The sequence below is a fragment of the Mesoplodon mirus genome (genome assembly GCF_964341445.2).
Source record: "Mesoplodon mirus genome assembly, chromosome: 19".
In the NCBI taxonomy this organism is placed as follows: domain Eukaryota; kingdom Metazoa; phylum Chordata; class Mammalia; order Artiodactyla; family Ziphiidae; genus Mesoplodon; species Mesoplodon mirus.
In genome coordinates this window covers 3,218,038-3,231,642 of record NC_138995.1, presented here as the reverse complement: position 1 = coordinate 3,231,642, position 13,605 = coordinate 3,218,038, and the positions used below count along the sequence as shown (strand labels likewise).

At 46.6% G+C, this 13,605-nt stretch overlaps 1 long non-coding RNA gene across 2 annotated transcripts in view; it reads right to left on the bottom strand.

Moving 5' to 3' along the window:
- Positions 1–13,605, bottom strand: part of LOC309794453 — a 449,561-nt gene that overhangs the window by 157,560 nt on the left and 278,396 nt on the right. The window contains exon 6 of one of the 2 annotated variants that reach the window (XR_014292049.1): positions 11,967–12,014. This is a non-coding gene — a long non-coding RNA (uncharacterized lncRNA). Of the gene's footprint in view, positions 1–11,905; positions 12,015–13,605 lie in introns of those variants that run through there. The other variant, XR_014292050.1, reaches the window with a different exon arrangement.

Below are 13,605 nucleotides of genomic sequence, written 5' to 3'. Positions count from 1 at the left end.
GCTGCACACTGGGAATCACTTAAGGAATTTTAAAAAATTCCTTGACCCAGGCCCTACATCCAGAAATTTGGATGTAATGGGTCTGTGGTGAGGTGTGGGCATCAGCATTAAAAAAAAATATTACTCAGCCATAAAAAAGAACGAAATAATGCCGTTGGCAGCAACATGGATGGACCGAGAGCTGATCATGCTAAGTGGAGTAAGTCAGACAGAGAAAGACAAATATCATATGATATCGCTTATATGTGGAATCTTAAAAAACGGTACAAATGAACTTATCTACAAAACAGAAATAGACTCACGGATGCAGAAAACAAACTTATGGTTACAAGGCGGGTAAGGGGGGCAGGGAGATTGGGATTGACATATACACACTACTACATATAAAACAGATAACTAATAAGGACCTAGTGTACAGCACAGGGAACTCTACTCAGTACTCTGTAATGGCCTATATGGGAAAAGAATCTAAAGAAGAGTGGATCTATGTATAACTGAATCACTTTGCTGTCTACCTGAAACTAACACAACACTGTAAATCAACTGTAGTCCAATTTTAAAGAAAGAAAAGTCTTCCTCGATGACTCTAACGTGCCACCAGGGTTGAGAGCCACTCATCTGGGCCAGCATTCTTCTTTCTGCTCACGCAAAACGGGGGCCCAGGAGGGGGGTCACGTGACTTGTGCAGAGCCCCATGCTAGCTCCTCTCCAGGCTAGATTAGAACCCTGGTCATCCAGCTATTAACCACTGCTCCTGGGAATCTACAGCGCACGCACAGAGGAAGAGAGAATCCAGTTATCCTATGCAGATGTGACTTTCTGTGGTTTCATTTTCACATTTGAACAAATATTTTTAGTCCAGCATTTGAGTTTCAGGGAGGGAAAACCCTCAAGCGGGAGAGGACATTGCTATTTATACTTCCGCTGGGAAACAGAGGCGTGGGGGTGTGGGGCACCGACGAGTGCCCCCCAGGACCACACAGATGCCTGGAGCTGAGAAGAGGCCCCCGAGGGCTGGCTCCCAGGCTCACGGTTTAGTTTAACCACTTTACACACTCAATTTCGCATTCCCTTGGGAACCCCTCCCAATGTTAACCGGTTGGTGGAGACAAATTGTCGTACTGGTGAAGTGTTTTGAGTTTTCAAGGTCAAGCTCTTTTTTTTTTTTTTTTCAAGAATAAAAGAGAGAAAAAGAAGAGATATAAGCATGTGAAACCTGTAGCCAAACTGGCCTATCAGGGTACAAAGTCTACATAATTAACAGCTTTAAGAGGCATGTCAATAGCGGTGGTGGGGTGAGGGGTATAAAAGACTGAAGGCAAACCAGAGAGGGCTTTGGGACAATCACATCTCTTGTCACAGTGGGAAGTGACCAGTCCAGGTGACGTCAGGGAGGGACTGTGAAGGAGCTGCAGGGCAGAGGCACAGAGGAGGTGAAGCCCACGTAGAGACTTGTAGAGTTAAAAATGCTTGCATGTCCTACAGGGAAATAGGGGTTTTGTGACTTCTTCTGACCCACAGAATGTGGTGCAAGTGCCACTGTGGAATTTCTGAGGCTGGGTTTTCAGACATCGGAAGCCTCTGCCTTCACACTTGAGGGCTCCCTCCTAGAAACGACTCTGTGCAGTGAGAGGCCAGGCCATTTTCCAGGAGGAAAACCAAGCTGCTATTTCCCCACATTATTAAGTAGCTCAGCAAGAGAAAGGAATCTCCTCCATGTATTAGTCAAGATAGGCCAGCTAGGGGGCTTCCCTGGTGGCGCCGTGGTTGAGAGTCCGCCTGCCGATGCAGGGGACGCGGGTTCGTGCCCCGGTCTGGGAAGATCCCACATACCACGGAGTGTCTGGGCCCGTGAGCCATGGCCGCTGAGCCTGCCCGTCCGGAGCCTGTGCCCCACAACGGGAGAGGCCACAACAGTGAGAGGCCCGCGTACCGAGGAAAAAAAAAAAAAAAAAAAGATAGGTCAGCTGTGCTGTGTGACAAGTAGCCCCTGAATGTCAGTGGCTCTGCTCAACCGAGACTTTATTTCTCACTCACACGGAGTCTGGGGTGGGTCCTGTTTCTCGAGTGGGGAGTCTCCACACGTGTTGGCCCCGCCACCTCATTAGGAAGTCTCCGTGGTCACTGAGGTGGGGGAAGGGACATCCGGAGGGTCATGGGCCTGAGCCTCACGCCAGAAGTGATGGGCCCCTGCCACCCACCACCAGCACCATCACGTGGATCCGTCTAAATATAAGGGGGCTGTGACGTGAGGGGGCAGACAGAATGTCTGGCAAGCACTCCTGCCTCTTAAGTGTTTCTGCCAAAGGCTTTTCTGAACCCTCAGGCAACTGCCAGTATTTGTTTGCCAGCAGAGGACAAAATGAGCTGTAATGGAAAACCTCAGAGAAGACTGAGTCTGCCTGATGGGTGGCTGAGTGTGTGTGTGTGTGTGTGTGTTCTTAATTTTCTGTTGCTAACAGCTAGAAGAGTATGAGCTCTTGCAAAATTATCTGTGTTTTGTATGGTATTTGAGAATCAGTCCCAAGATGTTGGACAGACACGCATGAAAGCTCATATGAGAGATCTCCCTGGGAAGGGAAGAGACAGATTAAGTGGAAGTCGATTTAAAATGGGCATATCCATCGGGACTTCCCTGGCGGTCCAGTGGTTAAGACTTCGCCTTCCAATGCGGGGGATGCGGGTTTGATCCCTGGTGCGGGAGCTAAGATCCCACATGCCTCACAGCCAGAAACCAAAACATAAAACAGAAGCAATATTGTAACAAATTCAATAAAGACTTTAAAAATGGTCCACATCAAAATAAATAAATAAATAAATAAATAAAAAATAAAATAAAATGGACATATCCAACAAATTATTTTCTAGGTGGCCTCTCTAAATCACTGACTTATTTTTCTAGGACAGGAAGTAGAGATTTCTCCCAGGGTCCCCACCGCACTGTGGGAGTGGCTCCCTCATGATCTCATTCAAGAAACCCTAGACCCAGACCAGGGCTCACAAATTGGTCTCATTTCAATTTACTACTTAGACCAGTTGGTGGTTCCTGGTGTGATGTGCTGAGACCACATCTAGACCTGGCAGGAAACAGTGTCAAGATCGATTAGTAATGTCTGCCACAGAGAGAGTAAGGGGAGAGTGGTCACCCCCTTCAAAATCTATTCTAAGATGCTCATTTCCCCACTTTTTAACATCTCTAAAATCAGGGTGCATTGTATAATTGAAGGCATCTTACAAATTCTTTTGCAATGGGTTTCTGTGGTTCACAAGATAATGGTGCATGGGACTTCCCTGGTGGTTAAAACTCCGCTGCTTCCACTGCAGGGGGCACGGGTTCAATCCCTGGTTGAGGAACTAAGATTCTGTATGCCGTGTGGTGCAGCCAAAAAAAAAACAAACAAACAAACACGTGCACTGCACAATTAATAAAATAGATAACATTTGGTATTTGCCATTTTTGGTTTGTTTGTTTAGAGCGTTGTTGTTAGGATTTAATGGGCTTAGATCCAGAATCCCTAGACCTGGGAGGTCTCAGTGGGGTTAATTCCCGTTCTCTTTTCCTCTCTCTCCCTTTCATTTACATCTCTGAGGTTTTCTTCTGCACAGCCCCACAGCCCCTGCTCTTTCCATGGCAGCCCCCTCAGCACCCTCCACTTCACCCCTCTGTTCCAGCTCTGCCATCACTGGAAGATTCCTTCCATGTTTTTAAGTTCAAATTCTCTGGACTCTGAGTGAATCGAATAACCTGTTTGAGCATTTCTGAGGTTAGAGATTGCTGGCCAGCTCGTGCATTATTTTTCCTGGGGGTTGTGCCTAGCCCTGATCTAGTCGGCTGTGACCAGGGTAAGGAGGTGGGTGGGTTGGGGGGTGGGATCCCAAGGTACAACATGTCCTCCTAGGAGGCAGGGGCACGCCAGAGTTAACATATACGTACACTTCCAAACCTGTGTCTCTACGGATACCTACACCTATACCCACAGCTGCATCCCTGCGCAGCTTCCTTCCTCCCGCCCTTCCTTGGGCCTGCAGTGGAGGGGGTGGCATTATCATACCATGCAAGGTCCCATCTTGTTGGTTTGCTTATTCCCACTGGTCCTCCATCCCTCCACCCCCATTTCGGGACAATCGCTTTAATATATTCACTGTGAACATTACTGTTTGTAGCACGAAGCTGAAGAACCCGACTTCCTGGTCTCGAATCCCAGATCTGATAAGGATTAGCCGTGTGACTTGGAGCCTCAGTTTACATCATAATGGTATTTTAAAGTGTAATTTTATTAAAATAAATAATAATATTTTAATATCTATTTACCCAATGAATGCACGCACTTAAAATGTGTTGCTTGGATATGAGGATACTTCGAATGGCACCCTGCACCTGGTGAGCAGCACAGAAGAGCTCATTAGCCAGTGCATCCTTGCAAAAGGTGTACCGTGTGCTTGGTCCGCGGATGCTTAGCTGCTGTTAAGTCGTATCCAGCTACATATCTCATTCTATTACTTGCTTCACCTAGCACGTTTCATTCACGTATATGAACTGTTACGAACTTTTCTTGGTTTTAACTGTTTTTCATACATACACTTGCATGCAATCTCTGAGTTTTCCCTATATGACATCATTGGAGGTGGACTTGCTGGGCCAATGGACACACACATCATGAGGGGCTGATTACACACGGCCACCTTGCCCTCTAGGCTGGGGGCTGATTTACACTCCTGGCAGCCAAAGAGAAGATGCTTGTTTCCTCTCTCCTTTGCCCCAGGCCCAACACTGCATTTTCATTGTAAAATTTAAAACCTTTGGCCCCAAGATCTTGACTCTCCACTGCAGTCCCACTGAAGGAAGAGAGAATCTGATCAGAAAGGCAAAGGCAGAGAGGAGGAAAATGTCCAGAGAAAGAGAGGGCTTCTCTTAGGGCAGGAGGAGGACGCAGGAGGGACAGAGGTGTTAGGTCCCTGATGTCAGAAGGGACGTCTGCTGAGCGCAGAGCCAGGGCTGGTGATGGAACGAGCTGGCACGGCGGGCAGGGGGATGGGCGGGCTCCACCGCTGTTCCTGGAACCGGGCTGCCTCCTGGTTACATATTACGTTCATTTTGATTGTAAGTACGGGTTTGCCTTCCCTAATGGCAGGGTTGGGTAATGATGTGGTCTTGAGAGGCATGTGTTACCCAGGAGAATCTGGGCTGCACATTCCCAATGCAGATGGAATGCTTGGCTGTTTGATTTTCGCCTCCCATCGTTTGATTGTATTTGTTGAGCTGGAAATGTGGGGAGGGTAATTCTCTCTCTGATTTTCTTTTTCTTTGTAATTTGGGAATGTGGCTAGAGAACAGACAGTGGCTAAAGATCCCTTGACAGTGGATGAGCTGGAATTTGCTGTGGGATTTTGCAGGGGAGAGGCAGAGTGCACCGGGCAGCTTGCCGGAGACAAACGGGAGTTCAGACATATGTGCAATGGGGGTGAAGGACTTGAATCTTCCCCCCGGACAGTCTCTGAAGGGGTTGGGTGTGTGAAAGGTGGTTTGTGGCTTGGACTGTGTATCCGTTTGGAATGCTGTCTGCTGCAAGTAACTCATTCAAGACTAACAGAAGGTAAACCTGGGAGGTGGCTTTTCTCACTGGTCAAGAGGGACAGAGGTAGCAGGTAGCTAAGCTCCATCAATGCTCTGAGGTGCCGTCTTGGAAATTATCTCCAGCCTAAGGTGTTGCAGCAGCTCTAAGCTTCCCGTTTACACATTCCCTCCTTCTCAGTCCCTTTCTACAAAACATCCTCTTTTCACTTATTAAAAACACCATCATCTTTGTTTCAGAGAAATATGTGACCATCTTAGAGAACTGGCTTCCGATGGCAGGTTACTGGATCAGCCAGAGCCCAGAGGGAGCCCCGCCACCATTCTCACTGCTCGTCTCTGCCTCACCCGCAGGGTGTCGGGACAGGGGACACCCAGAGGGAGGAACCCAGGTGCTTGGCTCTGATTTCACATTCTGATTCCCTATCCAGCCCCTGCCACAGGTTTCCACTGGGCAAGCGGTCTGGAGGGAGCACACGCGCAGCCTCAGAGGTTCGGAGCTGGGATCAAATATCAGGCCCACCGCTTGGAGCCGTGTGGCCCTGGGCAGGTCCGGGCACACCTCTGACCCTCACTTTCCCCATCTATCAAACGGCGGTGAGAATGCACAACCAGGAACTATTGTGAGGACTACAAGGAAGGGATGCAATGGCCCCAGCGCTGCTCCTGGCACAGCGGGGCTCTATAAACAGTCACCTCTCACCATGATTCCTGCCAGTGGAGGGGAAGTGGATGAAAAGAAAAAGTACAAGTCATGGGACTTGCCTTGGCCTTTGCTTCCAGTATCGGTTATGATAAAGAGATTTAAGACACAACTGTGGAAGCTGTGGGTTACTAGGGCAGCTTTCCGTGTGCCACAAGGTGACCAGGATGGAGTCCTTGCAGCACCCACTATGCAGATGTAAAAGCCCATTATGGGCATTGCAGGAAACTGCACTGGTTCAGATCTTTAATCTGAAAAGAGGATTTGTCTTATTTGCCACGTGTGTGATGATGAACAGATGTGCTGGAATGAAGGCAAACATAGGTTCATCTCCTCTAACACTTACTGCCAACCCACCAAAACGTCTGCCTTCCCATCACAGGACAAGGGAACTAGGGACCTGGCATCTGGGAGAAACTACCAGACACTGCAGCCTTCCTGTGTCTGGAAACCACTGCACCAGCATCTTGGGGTGGTCAAAGTCACCAGCTCCAGCTGTCCTCCATGGGAGGCTTACATGGAATGAGCTTCTGGGACAACTTCAGGGTCACCAGCAGTGGCAAAGTAAATGGATAGATGGGGGGAGGGCCAATTTTAAAAGGAAAGCCACATCTGAGCATCTGGATTCAATTTGACGAAGAGCTGGCAGAGGAGGGACTCTCAGATTCCATTTAGTTCAGACTCCTTATATGACAGATGAGAAAACTACAGCTTAAAAAGGGAAAGTGACCTGCTTACGACTGTGCAGCAAGTTGGTGGGGGTGCCATTCAATCCATCCACCCACCCACGCATCCACCCATCCACCCACGCACCCACCTGCCCACCCACCCACCCATCCATCCACGCACCCACCCACGCACCCACCCACCCATCCATCCATCCATCCACTCACCCACCCACCCACACATCCACCCACCCACCCATCCATCCACGCACCCACCCACGCACCCACCCACCCATCCATCCATCCATCCATCCACTCACCCACCCACCCACACATCCACCCACCCATCCACCCACCCACCCATCCATCCACCCATCAATCAATCAGAGATGTGTGCTGAATGCTTCTGATGTGCCAGGCACGGTACCAGGTGCTGAGCATGAGGCCCCACAGGAAGATCTGACCCTCATCCTTAGGGAGCTTACAGTCCAGTGGAGGAAACAGATTACAGCAAATCACATAATTAATTTCAATTGGGATCCTTGCTATGAAGAAAACTTCAGTGTGCTAAGAGAGAGTCTGAGAGGATCTGGAAGGACCCCCTGAGGAAGTAATCTTTAAACTGAGCCCTGAAGGGTGAGCAGGAGCAGCCAGACCAGCAGAAGGGCTGAGACAGAGGCAGTATTTCCGGCGGAAGGAAGGCTCTAACAGGGGACGGAGCGTGGAGCACTGAGAGGATGAAGCAAGCCTAGAGGTGCTGGGGAGGCCAGCAGCGTGAGAACACAGACTTGGGGCTTCCAGGCCTGGCGCTCTCTCCTCTCTGCTTGTAGGTCCCATCCCAGGACTCTGCACCTTATGGAATCAACATCTCCTCCAATTTCCATGTTTGGAGAGAACTGGATGATGAAGATACTTGGTGGATTTGCTCTAGAAAAGGCTTATTCTGGACTGGACTGGGGTTTAGGGGTTGAGGGAGGAGCCCATATAGTTTATAAATAATAAAATACCTACTAATATGGCACACATCATACGGAAATAAATTATGTCCAAAAATAGGAAGTCTGCGGAGATAAGTCTATGGCACCCCATGATGGAATGAGCTTCCCAGTGATGCTCAGCATCTCTGCAGTTCTCATGGCCTTCCCTGCATAGTCACAAGGTGGCAGGGGTTTCCTTAAACAACACATCCTCCAATGACTTTCTTCAAAGGCAGGGAGACAGACAAGTGACCTCTCTCCTTTTACTGGGGAGAAAAACCTCTTTTCCAGGAGCCTTACAGTATACTTTCTCTTGTGGCTCATTGGCCCAAACTGGGTCATGTGCTCACTGCTGACTGTAAGAGTCTGGAAAGGTGATTATCTGGGGAGAAGTGGAAGAGGTATTAGCCTGTGGTTGTCTGTCACATGCCTCTGGCTATCGAGGTAATAAACCCACCAAAAGGAATGAGGCCTCTCTCCATTCCCAGTTCACAGTCCTGCTGGCTAGTATCAAGTTCTGCAGTTCATGTTTGTCAGTGTTTCAATGAGTGATGTGGTACGGAAGAAGCATTGGACAGAATTCAACACTCAGCCAATAAGAAGTAGAAAGGAACCTCCTCAATACGGCAAAGAGCAACTAGATAGTTATGCTGGGAAAACAGGAACTCCAACCCCTACCTCACGCCATATACAAAAATTAATTTTAAATCTACCAAAGATCTAAATGCAGGAGCGAAAACTATAAAACCTTCTAAAAGAAAACATAATATATCTTCACAAACTTGGGGCAGGCCAAAACTTCTTAGACATGATAGAAAACGCACTAATAAAAAATGGATAAAATTCAAACTTAAAAACATCTGCTCTTTAAAAAGCGCTATTAAAAATGAAAGGCAATGCCGATGCAGGGGACACGGGTTCGAGCCCTGGTTGGGGAAGATCCCACATGCCGCGGAGCCACTAAGCCTGTGCACCACAACTACTGAGCCGGCGCTCTAGAGCCCATGAGCCACAACTACTGAGCCCACGCACCTAGAGCCCATGCTCCTCAACAAGAGAAGCCACCACGATGAGAAGCCCACGTACCACAATGAAGAGTAGTCCCCACTCAACTAGGGAAAGCCCGCATGCAGCAATGAAGACCCAGTGCAGCCAAAAATAAATAAATAACTTAAATAGTAATAATTATTATTAAGAAGAAATGAAAGGCGAAGCATCACACTGTAAGAAATACAGAACACAGAGACTTACCTGTTCTCTTTAGGAATGAAGAATATGGAAAGTTAGGCCCTCGGGTGTGGAATGTGAATCCACAATCATCATTACCCATCAGTCATTATCATCAGTAAAGGAAGGGCTGCCACCAGTTGAGCATCTCCTTTGAGGCACCATCTACTTTAGACACACTCTCTAATCTAAATCTCTTACCATACTGTGAGAAAGAGCACGGTTTCCCAACCACAGATGAACAAACCAGGTCTGAGAAATCACACACCTGGGGTGGTAGATGGCGTCAGTGGTGCCAATTCTTCACCCCTTCCTATGTTTTTGCTTTTGCCCTGTAACCGTGAGGAGCTCTCCCTTTATGGGCAGGGTGTGACATGCTCCACCCCTGGACTTTGGCCTCAGCCACATGACTTGCTTTGGCCACCACAAGGGAAGGGCCTTTAATAAGGGCTCCAACACTGGGACGTGCTCTCTTGCATCTTTGCCATGGCCATGAGGTCATGCCTGAGCCGGTCTGCTAGAGATGAGAAACAAGCACAGCTGAGTAGGCGTCCCCTCTGTCCCAGAGGCAGTCAGCCTAGATCAGCTGCCAATCCCAGACACGTATGCGAACCCAGCCAAGATCAGCAGAGCCGCGTGGCTGACCCCCAGCTCATTCCAGATACACAAGCAATACACACTTACCGTTCTTATGACGCCGAGGTTCTGAGGTTGTTTGTTATGCAGCACTCTTGTGTCAAGAGCTAACCGACACACCCAGTAAGCACTGAAGTCAGAATCTGTACTCAAGTCTGTTGACTCCACCATCCGTGTCCCTCCTACCCTGACACTCTCTTTTTACTATTGTTCTCATAATTATTCGCATTCATGACAAAGTCTAGGATTTAACATTTTGGAGAAAATAGGAGTGGATGTTGGGCAAGTGGGCTTTATCTTCTGTGGTTGCCAGAGGGAATGGGAGGGATACAATTTGGAAAGCTGGTGGGAGTCAGAACGCAATCCATGCCACGTGGTTGGGGTCTGGCCAGTTACTACTCCCAGTTTTCTCCCCATCCTTCCTGGTCAACCACAGCCACATGCCTAGCAAAAGCTGTGTTGTATTTGCCTCTAGCACCTTAGGAAAGAATGCTAATAGCTAAAATGCACCGAGCACCTACTCTTACTAAGCCCCACATGGATCACCCCATTTAATCTTCCCAACAAACTGAGAACCTTAATATTTGCATTTTACATGTGAGAAAACTGAGGACAGTCAAAATGTCCTCCCTATTGGTTTCTGGCAGAATTGCAAACTAAAGAGTGATATTGCACAGCTTAGACTCTGTGAAAGTTATTGGTAGAACTGCCAATAACAAAGATATCAATTACATTTTAATAACTCATTCAACAAACCAGTTCAATGTAACCATTATTCACAAGGCCAAGCAATGGAGTGTGCAAGTTTCAAAATGCAGGAAACAAAAACTGACACTGCGAACAGGAGAGAGTCCAGTCCATAAACACAGCGGGGCTTCCAATACTCCTCTTTGATAAAACAAGCAAACAAAACCAATCACAACAGGTATAGAAGACTTGAACTCTATAAACCAGCTTGACCTAGAGGATGTCAACGGGACACGCAACCCAACAACAGCAGAGCCCACATCTTCTCCTGTGCACATGGAGTATCAACCAAGGTAGACCAACCATCTTCTAGACCACTGTGGCTCATGGCCTGTGACTGTACACCCCATGACCTAAGCGTGGTTTTTATATTTTTAAAGGGCTGCCAAAAATAAAACCAAACAAAACAATAAAGAATATGCAACAGAGACATTACTTGGCTTGCAAACTCTAAAATGTTTGCAGTCTGGCCCTTTACAGAAAAACCTTCCCTTCTACTCTTCTAGGTCATCAAGCAAGTTTCAGGAAATTTAAAAAGGTTGAAAATGTACAAAATATATTCTTTGACCACAGTGAAGCCAAACCAGCAATTATTAACATGAAAGTATATTTTAAAAACTCCTAAATATCCGGAAATAAAACAAATAGACCAATGGCACAGAACAGGGTGTCCAGCACCAGATAGACGTATACATGGGCATTTCTCACACAACGATGAAGATATTTCAATACATCATGAAAAGGACCAACCACTCAATAAACAGCGTCGAGACAACTGGCAAAAGTGCAAAAGCAAAAAACGTACACCATAAAACTATTAGGAATAAATTTAGACGATTTTGAAAATAGAGAACAGTTTCTTAAAAATATAAATGCAAGGGCTTCACTGGTGGCTCAGTGGTTAAGAATCCGCCTGTCAATGCAGGGGACACAGGTTCGAGCCCTGGTCCGGGAAGATCCCACATGCCGCAGAGCAACTAAGCCCGTGCACCGCAACTACTGAGCCTGCGCTCTACAGCCCGCAAGCCACAATTACTGAACCCTCGAGCCACAACTACTGAAGCCCACGTGCCTAGAGCCCGTGCTCTGCAACAAGAGAAGCCACCGCAATGAGAAGCCCGTGCACCGCAACGAAGAGTAGCCCCTGCTTGCCACAACTAGAGAAAGCCAGTGCGCAGCAACGAAGACCCAACGCAGCCAAAAATAAATAAATAAACAAGCAAGTAAATAAATAAGTTCTTTTAAAAATATATACATATATATAAATGCAAAAGCAAACCATGTCAAAAATCTGTATAACAATCTACACCATAAACAAAGTGAAAATCCAAGTGACCAATTGGGAAGAAATACTTGCAAAATATAAAGCACAGAAATGACTAATATCAGAAATATTTAATGCACTCTTAAAGATCAGGTTTAAAAAGATAAATACTCACCTACAGGACGTACAAGCAGAAACGTTCAAATGATAAGGAAGGCGGCACCTGAAAGTAGAACACAAACGCCACGTGTGAAAAGTGTCCAAATGCATCAGCCAACAGGAAAACTCCAATTACTTTAAGGATATTGCTATTCATCCATACATTAGTCATAATGCAAAGACTGGCCATGGCCAGCGTTGGGAAGAGGGAGGAGAGTAAGCTTAGCCATTGCTGGTCCACAAACTGCTACGTTGTTTACGGAAGCAATTGACAGGAATCTGTTCAAACTGGAAACCCACACACCTGACACCCCAGACAAGGCACTTGTAGAAATCTGTTGTGGCAAAGAAATACCCACATGTGCACAAAGGGGCAGGTCTGAGGATGTTCAGTGCAAATATTTTTATTATAAGAAGACACAGGAAGTAACTGAAATGACTACTGATATGGACATGGTAAAGCAAACCGTGGCATCTCCATATGGAAAACTGAGCACTGGCTTAAACAGTTAAGACTGAAGTATAGCAGACGTGGAGAGATCTCCATGTGGAATCTAAAAAATAATACAAGTGAATGTATATGCAAAACAGAACCAGACTCACAGACAGAGAGAACAAACTAGTGGTTACCACTGGGAAGAGGAAAGTGGGGGAGGGGAAAGTTAGGGGCATGGGATTAAGAGGTACAAACTACTGTGTATAAAACAGGTAAGCAACAAAAATATATTGTATAGCATGGGGAATTATCGCCATTATCTTGTAATAGCTTTTAATGGAGTATGATCTGTAAAAATACTGAATCACTATGCTGTGCACCTGATATTACTATAATATTGTAAATCAACTATACTTCAATTTAAAAAAAAGATTTCTAAGACACCTTTGGTTGAAAAGGGGGTTCCTGAATGTGTTCCGTATTATGCCATCTATGTGTACGAACTACACAAGGGGGCAGCCCTTCTGTGTATACAAACTTATGTCTTTGCAAATCACAGAAAATGTCTTGAGGATATCCAGCAAAATGGGAAGTAGTTTTCTCTCCATAAGGAGAACACAGGTGATTTTTGTTGTTTCTTTGGGCTTTTGTCTATTTTCCATGATAGAGATTATTTCTAAAATTTTTAAAAAAGGTAAAAGTGTGTGAGGTGGTACTTTTTTTTTTTTTTTTTTTTTTTTTTTTTTTTTTTTTACAGCATACAGATCCACTCTATAAGGGAAGGCAGCTGTCCTGCTGCTCCAGCCTGGCAAGTTCAATATTCTTTGCACCTTCCAACACTATGTACCTTTATAATTTCATTTTATCCTATTAATCCATCCTGAGCTGAGGGAGATAATCGCCCTTGTTGTGAGGGTGTCTGAAGATGTTCTAGGCATTTCAGTTTAATTTCAACTCTAATTCAAGGAGGGAAGAGTCAGCCTCTTTCCATGATATCTGATACGTCCCTCTCCTCCTTAATTCCGAGGGCACTGAGAGGGCCCTTAGCAATGAGGTCACCAGGGAGAGGAGGTCACAAGGTAAGTGAACCAAATGGCCAGGCTCCTCACCTATGTCAGGCCACCCCCTCCCACGCTGCTCCCCCTAATTTTTAGGACTCTTTGCAAACCCCCCAGAGTGCGGATGCTTACATTCCAAGTGTGACAAAGCTTGCAAAACC